Source organism: Aquarana catesbeiana, linkage group LG02 (assembly GCF_042186555.1).
Source record: "Aquarana catesbeiana isolate 2022-GZ linkage group LG02, ASM4218655v1, whole genome shotgun sequence".
In the NCBI taxonomy this organism is placed as follows: domain Eukaryota; kingdom Metazoa; phylum Chordata; class Amphibia; order Anura; family Ranidae; genus Aquarana; species Aquarana catesbeiana.
Window position 1 is genome coordinate 463,101,148 of NC_133325.1, and position 13,076 is coordinate 463,114,223.

The 13,076-nt window shown below is 46.8% G+C and overlaps 3 long non-coding RNA genes across 3 annotated transcripts; 1 reads left to right on the plus strand and 2 right to left on the minus strand.

Moving 5' to 3' along the window:
* Window positions 1-224: 224 nt before the first annotated feature.
* Window positions 225-645, minus strand: LOC141129968 (uncharacterized). The gene is made up of 2 exons (XR_012241924.1): window positions 562-645; window positions 225-457 (listed from the first exon to the last, which is right to left on the minus strand). It is a non-coding gene; the product is annotated as an uncharacterized lncRNA (long non-coding RNA).
* Window positions 646-5,903: 5,258 nt separating this feature from the next.
* Window positions 5,904-6,326, minus strand: LOC141129969 (uncharacterized). Its single transcript, XR_012241925.1, has 2 exons — window positions 6,243-6,326; window positions 5,904-6,138 (listed from the first exon to the last, which is right to left on the minus strand). It is a non-coding gene; the product is annotated as an uncharacterized lncRNA (long non-coding RNA).
* A 3,621-nt stretch (window positions 6,327-9,947) lies between these two features.
* LOC141129970 (uncharacterized) lies at window positions 9,948-10,370 on the plus strand. Its single transcript, XR_012241926.1, has 2 exons — window positions 9,948-10,031; window positions 10,136-10,370. It is a non-coding gene; the product is annotated as an uncharacterized lncRNA (long non-coding RNA).
* The last annotated feature ends 2,706 nt before the right edge of the window (window positions 10,371-13,076 follow it).

Sequence of the window (13,076 nt, forward strand, 5' to 3'; positions counted from 1 at the left end):
GATTTTGTACTCTGAGATGGATTATCTTGAAATGATATGTAGGCTGCATTAAAATTGAGTTCTAGTTTTTTTGCTAGATTTTTGCGTTCCCGTTTAAATAGTGCCATTTGTCTTTGTATTGTACCACGCAAGACAGGCTTATGAGCTTCCCACAGAAAAACGAACAATGGGTTCCCCAGAGGTGGGATTTTTAAGGCATTACCAAAAAACGTTCATAGTATGTATGAAAAAAGAAAATTTTATTACAGAATACACACACATAATACAAAAATATACCAAGTGACAAAATCAACTCAAGCATAAAAAATACATAGATACGAATGCATCAAGGACAGCATGTGGGGGACAGAAAATAATCACAATGGACAAACAGTTAAGCATAGGATGGGGTAGGTCTCACTAAACCGACGCGTTTCGGAAAGTCCTTCGTCAGGGTTTGACAAGTGAGGTTTATCATCTGTTTAATATTACAGAAGCAAAAAACATAGAGTAGTTAGCATTACATATACATGTAACATAATATGTCCCCCAAACCTCGTATGTGAGAGTGAACTCACTTACCCAATGCACGTGTTACAAAAAGATTCAAAGCAAATAATCAGCTCTGCTGTGGTATCCCAGGCCATGTGTAATTCCAGGTGATCCAATTATGAGTAGATGGAGTACTAGAAGAGGTTCATGTGGAGGACACCATTTCCCTAGATGCTGAGACACGTCACGTCCAAATTAGGGCGCAACGTCTGTGCATGGGCTGGGGTCCACAGAAATCTTCGGACCTAAGACCAAGCAAACAGTATCATGAGGAGTGGCAAAGAGTTGGGGGTGAACACCCCCATCAGACTGGTACAGAGAACCTGTCAATGTGTAAAGGCTAATGGTCAAAGAGAAACATACCTGGGATCTGGAGCCACAAATAACACCTACAAGGTGTACCGTAGGGGGAGGGGAGGAGGGCACGGAGGGTACCTTGCTGACCATCAGACAGACATCATAAAAGAGATCTGGTGTTGGGAGAGAGAGGGGGGTCTTTTTATTTTTAAAAAAAAAAAAAAAAAAAAAGGGTAATGCAAAAAGTATATATATATGGGTTGTGGTATATATAACCACATCACATATGAGCAAATAATCAAAAGGGTAAAAAGCTCCCCAAATAATCAGAGGAGTGAAAAGCTCCCCAGTAATACCCCCAGTCCAACAGGTAACTTACTTTAGCAGCTAGGAGCCCAGCATGAGTGCAGCATCCTCCTCCGATCACAAGATCCGAGTGGATGAGCTCAGCTATTTATCTCCACTGAAAGTGAGGCCAGCTGATTGCAACAGCAAGCAGCTGTGTGCATCGTGTCCACCCTGGACTCCCTCCTCCCATTCGGCTCCAGCTGACAGGGGATCCGCCCCTGGGCAGATCTCCTGTCATCCTGGTCCAATAGTGGGCCCCCTGGGAGTGGACCGCGCCACGCCCCCCCAAAGGAACGAATGACGCCGGTCCTGACCCCACACCGCGCACGCGCACCAGTAACACTGGAGCGCATCGTCGCGGCTGACGTCACGGCGCCGCGTCCCGGAGGCGCGCGCCGCCGTTCACTCCCACCAGCACGGGAAGCCAGGACCGGAGTCAGCTGACGCTGAACCCGATCTGGACAGGGGGAACGCGATCCGTTCCCCTAGTGTGTCCCGGAGGGGGACAGCCTTACCGTGCTGGGTCCACGCACAGTGACAGCAAGGGGCGGTGCCTGAAAAAAAGAACACACATGCCAACAACAATAAAAAAGGCTGCAGGCCTGCACTCTCATGCAAACCATGGTCGTACGAGCACACTGGATACCAACTAGTGCCACTAAGGCGTGGGAGAACACAGCAGAGCCCTAAAATGGGGAGAAAAACCAATGAAAAGAGCCTAGAGCTCTGGAGCAAATAAATAAATAAAAGGGGAACAAAACCCGATACTCCAGCGTGCCTGGGGCACGATAAACAGAGCAGGGGATAACCCCGATGTCCTGCCACACCCGAAACCTGGACATACAGGTAGGCCCCTATCACCTCGAGCCCCAAAGTGGGTTCCTACTTTGGACATAGCGTACGGGCAAATAAAGCCTAAAAGTTGTAAGGGCATAAATAGGGGCAGGTCAAGGGCCTAGAGTCAGATAACCTGCAAATCGTATGGCAGGACCTGGGGCGTGCAAACAGCCACGGACTCAAGAAAGGATCTATCTTTCCATACTCCCAGAGTCAAAACCCTCCAAGAAGGGCTTGAAACAAGTGGAGTCATTGAGTCCAGGGGGTCTGGTCGCCTGTAAATTGTAGATCCACCTCAGTTCGAGTTGGAGGAGATCCTTGTTCCAATCTCCTCCTCTCCAACCTGGGTGGACCCGATCCAAGATCAAAAATTTGATTCTTGGGAATTCTCCCTGGTGAACCAGGGCCGTATGTCTCCCCAGTGGTAAGTCGGGGTCACATGTCTGCATGCTTCTGATGTGGCGGTATGCCCTATGCCAGAATTCCAATTTGGTTTTTCCGACATAGAAACATCCACAATCACACCAGAGCATGTAGACCACTCCCTTCGTCTTGCAGTTGGCGAAGTGTTTGGGCCTAAAAACGCTACCGTTGGGTAACGTGGGGTTTTTTGTAGTAAACATGAATCTACAGTATCCACAGGCTCCACACATGAAGGTGCCCCTATACTTACAATGCTGGGCAAACTTGGCATCCCTAAATTCGCTTCTCACCAGTCTGGAGGATAGAGAGGTGGCCCTCCTAAAGGTAAAGAGGGGGCTTTCAGGGAGAAGTCTCTGTAGGTTAGGGTCCATAGTGAGAATGTGCCAATACTTGGACACAATTCTCTTGATTTCAATATGTTGGTTACAATATTTGGTGATAATACGTAGAGACTTGTCCTGACTTTTGTTTTTTTGTGAGTAGATCAAGGTCTGCCTGGTGTGTGTAATGGCCCGTTTGTAGGCTTTTTTGAGGGAGGTGCGTGAGTAGCCTCTCTCAAGGAGTCTCGCACGCAGGTTATTGGCCTCTATCTTGAAAGTCGCTTCGTCGGTGCAGTTTCTACGCACCCTCAAATATTGGCTGTAGGGTATTGATTTAATGAGACTGGGTGGATGAAAGCTAGAGGCATGCAGGATGGTGTTCCCAGCAGTGGCCTTCCGAAAAAGGCCACTGCTGAGTCCACCATCCCCGTCCCTATAAACCATGACATCCAAGAATGCGATCTCCCTGCGACTTGATGCCATGGTAAAATTCAGATTGAAGCGATTTTTATTCATGTGCAGAAGGCATGATTGCAGCAGCTCTATAGGGCCGTCCCAAATGGTGAAAATGTCGTCGATGTATCTGAACCACAACAAGAAGTGGTTCGTATACATCGACGAGTCTTCATCACTGAGAAAGGTGGTTTCCCACTCCCCCAGGTACAGGTTGGCGTAGGATGGGGCACAACACGTCCCCATCGCCACCCCCTGCACCTGGAGGAAGTGGGAACCATCAAAAGAACAAACATTGTGGTATAAGATATATTCCAACAGTTTTAATATAAAGTCATTGTAGGTCCAGTCTCCATCCTGTCTCTGAAAGATAGCCTTTTTAACAGCTCTCAGTCCACCTGCATGGAGAATGGAGCTGTACAGAGCCTCTACGTCAATCGTCACTAAATATGCATTCTCTGGTATAGTAAGATTGTCTATGATCTTCAAAAAATGTATGGTGTCTTTTACATATGAGCGTAAACTCGTGACGTGAGGTTTGAGGTATTCGTCTATCAGACGACTTGCGTGTTCACTAATGGACCCTCTACCTGAGACAATTGGTCTCCCTGTGGGGTTCTGGCTGTCTTTATGGATTTTTGGTAGTGAATAGAAGGTTGGTACAATAGGGAATTTCACCCTAATGTACTCCCAAACCGTCTTGTTGATGACTTTGTTATTATATGCAGTGTCCACTAGAGAGTAATATTCCTGGTGGAACCTGTTGATAAGATCCCTGGAAATTTGTTTGTACCAGTTCTTGTTCATAAGTATTTTATGGCACATTGAGATGTATTGAGCATTGTCCATCAGGACAATGTTCCCCCCCTTGTCCGAGGGCTTGATGACTATAGATTTATTGTCCCCAAGTTGCTTGAGTGCCTGTCTGTCAGCCAGGTTAGTATTGGTCCGTCCAGGGGTGTGAATACGCAGCCTCTCAATATCTTTATGGACCAGTTTAAGGAACGTAGAGATGTTTGGGTTGGAACTAGGGGGTGGGAACTGGACTGATTTCTTTTTAAGTTTAGACCCCTGGGCCGACTTCTGAGCCGGCTCCTCCCTGTTGGATGAGGGAAGGGAAAGTACAGATGGTAAGTCAATACGGTCAATGAGATCAGTCGTGTCGCTCTCTTCCAAGAGCGACACCAGCTGCTCGATGGCCCGGTTTTCTTGGGGTGTGAGGTCTATGGATCCCTGGGGTTTGTGATACATGTTTTTTAACATTAATTTGCGTGCGAACAGTTCGAGGTCCTTGACGACCTCGAATCTGTCCATGTTCTCATTGGGGCAGAACCCCAGGCCCTTCTGGAGTATGCGTTCTTCCCCTTCTGTGAGGACATGGGAGGAGAGGTTGACAATGCTGAAAGACCTGTAAGGTCGACCAGCACCGTCCAACAAGCCCACCTCCCCAGCCCCGTCTAGGTTTTGTTTGTAGGTTTGCTCAAAAGTGTCTCTACTAAAGGGACGACATCCTGTCTGTCAGTTCCCTGATGAGTGGTTTTGGATCTAGTGACCGGGGGTGAATTGATATTGTTCGCCAGAGGTATAGGGGGGACAGTGGTGGGACAATCACTGATCCCTCCTACTGATCTACCTGCCATCAAGGATGTGTTTTTTGAACCATCCAATGTATTCGTGTTATGGGTCCTTGGTCCCTGAGGTCTACTTTCGCTTTGATTGGGACGTGTTCCCTTTTTGGTTTTAGAGGAGACCTGTGAGGAAACAGAGGAAACACTGGAAGAAGAATTAGAGATGGCAGAGTAATGATCCCTCCGGTTCCTAAATCTATTATAGTTATGGGACTGTGGTTGATTCCACCGATAGGCCCTATTTTCCTCAAAGGCACCACGGTCCCTACTAAATTTGTTTTCTTTTTTGATAAGGATATCTTTGTTAAAGTCCTCAAGATGTTTTTTAAGTTTGGTCTCCCTGTCTAAGTAGGTCTTATGAGTCTGGAGTGGTTGAAGTTTTAGACATATGGCCTGAATATCGCCATCCAGCGCATCAGACCGTTTGTGATATTCAGTAATAAGAAGTTCCATCATGTCTTTGGAACAGGTGCGTAGGATTTTTTCCCAGGCATTTTTGAACTCAGTGTCCAGGCCCTCTAAGTTGGGGAAGATCTGGACCCTGAGTCCCAATGGGTTCATATTGTCATTAATATAATCCCGAAAGGATCTGATGTGCCAGTACAGGGATGATTTTTTCTCAAGGAATTTAGTGAGTTTCAAAAAAAGACCTTTGATTTCTGATTCAATATGTTCATTCTTACCATACTCATTGAGATAGCCAGACATAAGATTGTCCCAATTGCTCCCCATGTAATTGGCCATGATCTACAAATATCTAATGAAACAATACACAAAGCAGATATGAAAATAGACCAGAAAACTGGTACAGCACAGTATAAACAATATGAGTATATTCAACGTATACGGGCAGAATAGCCCAAAATAATAATGTTAGTAGTTCACTACTGCGTGTCAGAAAAAACGGGGATTGGTATCTACTACCATGTGAAAACGCAGCAAAAAGGGGTCTGACCCGGAGTAGCGAACAGAAAAGGTATGCCACATCCCATAATATAGAAAAACGAACAATGGGTTCCCCAGAGGTGGGATTTTTAAGGCATTACCAAAAAACGTTCATAGTATGTATGAAAAAAGAAAATTTTATTACAGAATACACACACATAATACAAAAATATACCAAGTGACAAAATCAACTCAAGCATAAAAAATACATAGATACGAATGCATCAAGGACAGCATGTGGGGGACAGAAAATAATCACAATGGACAAACAGTTAAGCATAGGATGGGGTAGGTCTCACTAAACCGACGCGTTTCGGAAAGTCCTTCGTCAGGGTTTGACAAGTGAGGTTTATCATCTGTTTAATATTACAGAAGCAAAAAACATAGAGTAGTTAGCATTACATATACATGTAACATAATATGTCCCCCAAACCTCGTATGTGAGAGTGAACTCACTTACCCAATGCACGTGTTACAAAAAGATTCAAAGCAAATAATCAGCTCTGCTGTGGTATCCCAGGCCATGTGTAATTCCAGGTGATCCAATTATGAGTAGATGGAGTACTAGAAGAGGTTCATGTGGAGGACACCATTTCCCTAGATGCTGAGACACGTCACGTCCAAATTAGGGCGCAACGTCTGTGCATGGGCTGGGGTCCACAGAAATCTTCGGACCTAAGACCAAGCAAACAGTATCATGAGGAGTGGCAAAGAGTTGGGGGTGAACACCCCCATCAGACTGGTACAGAGAACCTGTCAATGTGTAAAGGCTAATGGTCAAAGAGAAACATACCTGGGATCTGGAGCCACAAATAACACCTACAAGGTGTACCGTAGGGGGAGGGGAGGAGGGCACGGAGGGTACCTTGCTGACCATCAGACAGACATCATAAAAGAGATCTGGTGTTGGGAGAGAGAGGGGGGTCTTTTTATTTTTAAAAAAAAAAAAAAAAAAAAAAAAAAAAAAAAAAAAAAAGGGTAATGCAAAAAGTATATATATATGGGTTGTGGTATATATAACCACATCACATATGAGCAAATAATCAAAAGGGTAAAAAGCTCCCCAAATAATCAGAGGAGTGAAAAGCTCCCCAGTAATACCCCCAGTCCAACAGGTAACTTACTTTAGCAGCTAGGAGCCCAGCATGAGTGCAGCATCCTCCTCCGATCACAAGATCCGAGTGGATGAGCTCAGCTATTTATCTCCACTGAAAGTGAGGCCAGCTGATTGCAACAGCAAGCAGCTGTGTGCATCGTGTCCACCCTGGACTCCCTCCTCCCATTCGGCTCCAGCTGACAGGGGATCCGCCCCTGGGCAGATCTCCTGTCATCCTGGTCCAATAGTGGGCCCCCTGGGAGTGGACCGCGCCACGCCCCCCCAAAGGAACGAATGACGCCGGTCCTGACCCCACACCGCGCACGCGCACCAGTAACACTGGAGCGCATCGTCGCGGCTGACGTCACGGCGCCGCGTCCCGGAGGCGCGCGCCGCCGTTCACTCCCACCAGCACGGGAAGCCAGGACCGGAGTCAGCTGACGCTGAACCCGATCTGGACAGGGGGAACGCGATCCGTTCCCCTAGTGTGTCCCGGAGGGGGACAGCCTTACCGTGCTGGGTCCACGCACAGTGACAGCAAGGGGCGGTGCCTGAAAAAAAGAACACACATGCCAACAACAATAAAAAAGGCTGCAGGCCTGCACTCTCATGCAAACCATGGTCGTACGAGCACACTGGATACCAACTAGTGCCACTAAGGCGTGGGAGAACACAGCAGAGCCCTAAAATGGGGAGAAAAACCAATGAAAAGAGCCTAGAGCTCTGGAGCAAATAAATAAATAAAAGGGGAACAAAACCCGATACTCCAGCGTGCCTGGGGCACGATAAACAGAGCAGGGGATAACCCCGATGTCCTGCCACACCCGAAACCTGGACATACAGGTAGGCCCCTATCACCTCGAGCCCCAAAGTGGGTTCCTACTTTGGACATAGCGTACGGGCAAATAAAGCCTAAAAGTTGTAAGGGCATAAATAGGGGCAGGTCAAGGGCCTAGAGTCAGATAACCTGCAAATCGTATGGCAGGACCTGGGGCGTGCAAACAGCCACGGACTCAAGAAAGGATCTATCTTTCCATACTCCCAGAGTCAAAACCCTCCAAGAAGGGCTTGAAACAAGTGGAGTCATTGAGTCCAGGGGGTCTGGTCGCCTGTAAATTGTAGATCCACCTCAGTTCGAGTTGGAGGAGATCCTTGTTCCAATCTCCTCCTCTCCAACCTGGGTGGACCCGATCCAAGATCAAAAATTTGATTCTTGGGAATTCTCCATGGTGAACCAGGGCCGTATGTCTCCCCAGTGGTAAGTCGGGGTCACATGTCTGCATGCTTCTGATGTGGCGGTATGCCCTATGCCAGAATTCCAATTTGGTTTTTCCGACATAGAAACATCCACAATCACACCAGAGCATGTAGACCACTCCCTTCGTCTTGCAGTTGGCGAAGTGTTTGGGCCTAAAAACGCTACCGTTGGGTAACGTTGGGTAACTCAATGACTCCACTTGTTTCAAGCCCTTCTTGGAGGGTTTTGACTCTGGGAGTATGGAAAGATAGATCCTTTCTTGAGTCCGTGGCTGTTTGCACGCCCCAGGTCCTGCCATACGATTTGCAGGTTATCTGACTCTAGGCCCTTGACCTGCCCCTATTTATGCCCTTACAACTTTTAGGCTTTATTTGCCCGTACGCTATGTCCAAAGTAGGAACCCACTTTGGGGCTCGAGGTGATAGGGGCCTACCTGTATGTCCAGGTTTCGGGTGTGGCAGGACATCGGGGTTATCCCCTGCTCTGTTTATCGTGCCCCAGGCACGCTGGAGTATCGGGTTTTGTTCCCCTTTTATTTATTTATTTGCTCCAGAGCTCTAGGCTCTTTTCATTGGTTTTTCTCCCCATTTTAGGGCTCTGCTGTGTTCTCCCACGCCTTAGTGGCACTAGTTGGTATCCAGTGTGCTTGTACGACCATGGTTTGCATGAGAGTGCAGGCCTGCAGCCTTTTTTATTGTTGTTGGCATGTGTGTTCTTTTTTTCAGGCACCGCCCCTTGCTGTCACTGTGCGTGGACCCAGCACGGTAAGGCTGTCCCCCTCCGGGACACACTAGGGGAACGGATCGCGTTCCCCCTGTCCAGATCGGGTTCAGCGTCAGCTGACTCCGGTCCTGGCTTCCCGTGCTGGTGGGAGTGAACGGCGGCGCGCGCCTCCGGGACGCGGCGCCGTGACGTCAGCCGCGACGATGCGCTCCAGTGTTACTGGTGCGCGTGCGCGGTGTGGGGTCAGGACCGGCGTCATTCGTTCCTTTGGGGGGGCGTGGCGCGGTCCACTCCCAGGGGGCCCACTATTGGACCAGGATGACAGGAGATCTGCCCAGGGGCGGATCCCCTGTCAGCTGGAGCCGAATGGGAGGAGGGAGTCCAGGGTGGACACGATGCACACAGCTGCTTGCTGTTGCAATCAGCTGGCCTCACTTTCAGTGGAGATAAATAGCTGAGCTCATCCACTCGGATCTTGTGATCGGAGGAGGATGCTGCACTCATGCTGGGCTCCTAGCTGCTAAAGTAAGTTACCTGTTGGACTGGGGGTATTACTGGGGAGCTTTTCACTCCTCTGATTATTTGGGGAGCTTTTTACCCTTTTGATTATTTGCTCATATGTGATGTGGTTATATATACCACAACCCATATATATATATACTTTTTGCATTACCCTTTTTTTTTTTTTTTTTTTTAAAAATAAAAAGACCCCCCTCTCTCTCCCAACACCAGATCTCTTTTATGATGTCTGTCTGATGGTCAGCAAGGTACCCTCCGTGCCCTCCTCCCCTCCCCCTACGGTACACCTTGTAGGTGTTATTTGTGGCTCCAGATCCCAGGTATGTTTCTCTTTGACCATTAGCCTTTACACATTGACAGGTTCTCTGTACCAGTCTGATGGGGGTGTTCACCCCCAACTCTTTGCCACTCCTCATGATACTGTTTGCTTGGTCTTAGGTCCGAAGATTTCTGTGGACCCCAGCCCATGCACAGACGTTGCGCCCTAATTTGGACGTGACGTGTCTCAGCATCTAGGGAAATGGTGTCCTCCACATGAACCTCTTCTAGTACTCCATCTACTCATAATTGGATCACCTGGAATTACACATGGCCTGGGATACCACAGCAGAGCTGATTATTTGCTTTGAATCTTTTTGTAACACGTGCATTGGGTAAGTGAGTTCACTCTCACATACGAGGTTTGGGGGACATATTATGTTACATGTATATGTAATGCTAACTACTCTATGTTTTTTGCTTCTGTAATATTAAACAGATGATAAACCTCACTTGTCAAACCCTGACGAAGGACTTTCCGAAACGCGTCGGTTTAGTGAGACCTACCCCATCCTATGCTTAACTGTTTGTCCATTGTGATTATTTTCTGTCCCCCACATGCTGTCCTTGATGCATTCGTATCTATGTATTTTTTATGCTTGAGTTGATTTTGTCACTTGGTATATTTTTGTATTATGTGTGTGTATTCTGTAATAAAATTTTCTTTTTTCATACATACTATGAACGTTTTTTGGTAATGCCTTAAAAATCCCACCTCTGGGGAACCCATTGTTCGTTTTTCTATATTATGGGATGTGGCATACCTTTTCTGTTCGCTACTCCGGGTCAGACCCCTTTTTGCTGCGTTTTCACATGGTAGTAGATACCAATCCCCGTTTTTTCTGACACGCAGTAGTGAACTACTAACATTATTATTTTGGGCTATTCTGCCCGTATACGTTGAATATACTCATATTGTTTATACTGTGCTGTACCAGTTTTCTGGTCTATTTTCATATCTGCTTTGTGTATTGTTTCATTAGATATTTGTAGATCATGGCCAATTACATGGGGAGCAATTGGGACAATCTTATGTCTGGCTATCTCAATGAGTATGGTAAGAATGAACATATTGAATCAGAAATCAAAGGTCTTTTTTTGAAACTCACTAAATTCCTTGAGAAAAAATCATCCCTGTACTGGCACATCAGATCCTTTCGGGATTATATTAATGACAATATGAACCCATTGGGACTCAGGGTCCAGATCTTCCCCAACTTAGAGGGCCTGGACACTGAGTTCAAAAATGCCTGGGAAAAAATCCTACGCACCTGTTCCAAAGACATGATGGAACTTCTTATTACTGAATATCACAAACGGTCTGATGCGCTGGATGGCGATATTCAGGCCATATGTCTAAAACTTCAACCACTCCAGACTCATAAGACCTACTTAGACAGGGAGACCAAACTTAAAAAACATCTTGAGGACTTTAACAAAGATATCCTTATCAAAAAAGAAAACAAATTTAGTAGGGACCGTGGTGCCTTTGAGGAAAATAGGGCCTATCGGTGGAATCAACCACAGTCCCATAACTATAATAGATTTAGGAACCGGAGGGATCATTACTCTGCCATCTCTAATTCTTCTTCCAGTGTTTCCTCTGTTTCCTCACAGGTCTCCTCTAAAACCAAAAAGGGAACACGTCCCAATCAAAGCGAAAGTAGACCTCAGGGACCAAGGACCCATAACACGAATACATTGGATGGTTCAAAAAACACATCCTTGATGGCAGGTAGATCAGTAGGAGGGATCAGTGATTGTCCCACCACTGTCCCCCCTATACCTCTGGCGAACAATATCAATTCACCCCCGGTCACTAGATCCAAAACCACTCATCAGGGAACTGACAGACAGGATGTCGTCCCTTTAGTAGAGACACTTTTGAGCAAACCTACAAACAAAACCTAGACGGGGCTGGGGAGGTGGGCTTGTTGGACGGTGCTGGTCGACCTTACAGGTCTTTCAGCATTGTCAACCTCTCCTCCCATGTCCTCACAGAAGGGGAAGAACGCATACTCCAGAAGGGCCTGGGGTTCTGCCCCAATGAGAACATGGACAGATTCGAGGTCGTCAAGGACCTCGAACTGTTCGCACGCAAATTAATGTTAAAAAACATGTATCACAAACCCCAGGGATCCATAGACCTCACACCCCAAGAAAACCGGGCCATCGAGCAGCTGGTGTCGCTCTTGGAAGAGAGCGACACGACTGATCTCATTGACCGTATTGACTTACCATCTGTACTTTCCCTTCCCTCATCCAACAGGGAGGAGCCGGCTCAGAAGTCGGCCCAGGGGTCTAAACTTAAAAAGAAATCAGTCCAGTTCCCACCCCCTAGTTCCAACCCAAACATCTCTACGTTCCTTAAACTGGTCCATAAAGATATTGAGAGGCTGCGTATTCACACCCCTGGACGGACCAATACTAACCTGGCTGACAGACAGGCACTCAAGCAACTTGGGGACAATAAATCTATAGTCATCAAGCCCTCGGACAAGGGGGGGAACATTGTCCTGATGGACAATGCTCAATACATCTCAATGTGCCATAAAATACTTATGAACAAGAACTGGTACAAACAAATTTCCAGGGATCTTATCAACAGGTTCCACCAGGAATATTACTCTCTAGTGGACACTGCATATAATAACAAAGTCATCAACAAGACGGTTTGGGAGTACATTAGGGTGAAATTCCCTATTGTACCAACCTTCTATTCACTACCAAAAATCCATAAAGACAGCCAGAACCCCACAGGGAGACCAATTGTCTCAGGTAGAGGGTCCATTAGTGAACACGCAAGTCGTCTGATAGACGAATACCTCAAACCTCACGTCACGAGTTTACGCTCATATGTAAAAGACACCATACATTTTTTGAAGATCATAGACAATCTTACTATACCAGAGAATGCATATTTAGTGACGATTGACGTAGAGGCTCTGTACAGCTCCATTCTCCATGCAGGTGGACTGAGAGCTGTTAAAAAGGCTATCTTTCAGAGACAGGATGGAGACTGGACCTACAATGACTTTATATTAAAACTGTTGGAATATATCTTATACCACAATGTTTGTTCTTTTGATGGTTCCCACTTCCTCCAGGTGCAGGGGGTGGCGATGGGGACGTGTTGTGCCCCATCCTACGCCAACCTGTACCTGGGGGAGTGGGAAACCACCTTTCTCAGTGATGAAGACTCGTCGATGTATACGAACCACTTCTTGTTGTGGTTCAGATACATCGACGACATTTTCACCATTTGGGACGGCCCTATAGAGCTGCTGCAATCATGCCTTCTGCACATGAATAAAAATCGCTTCAATCTGAATTTTACCATGGCATCAAGTCGCAGGGAGATCGCATTCTTGGATGTCATG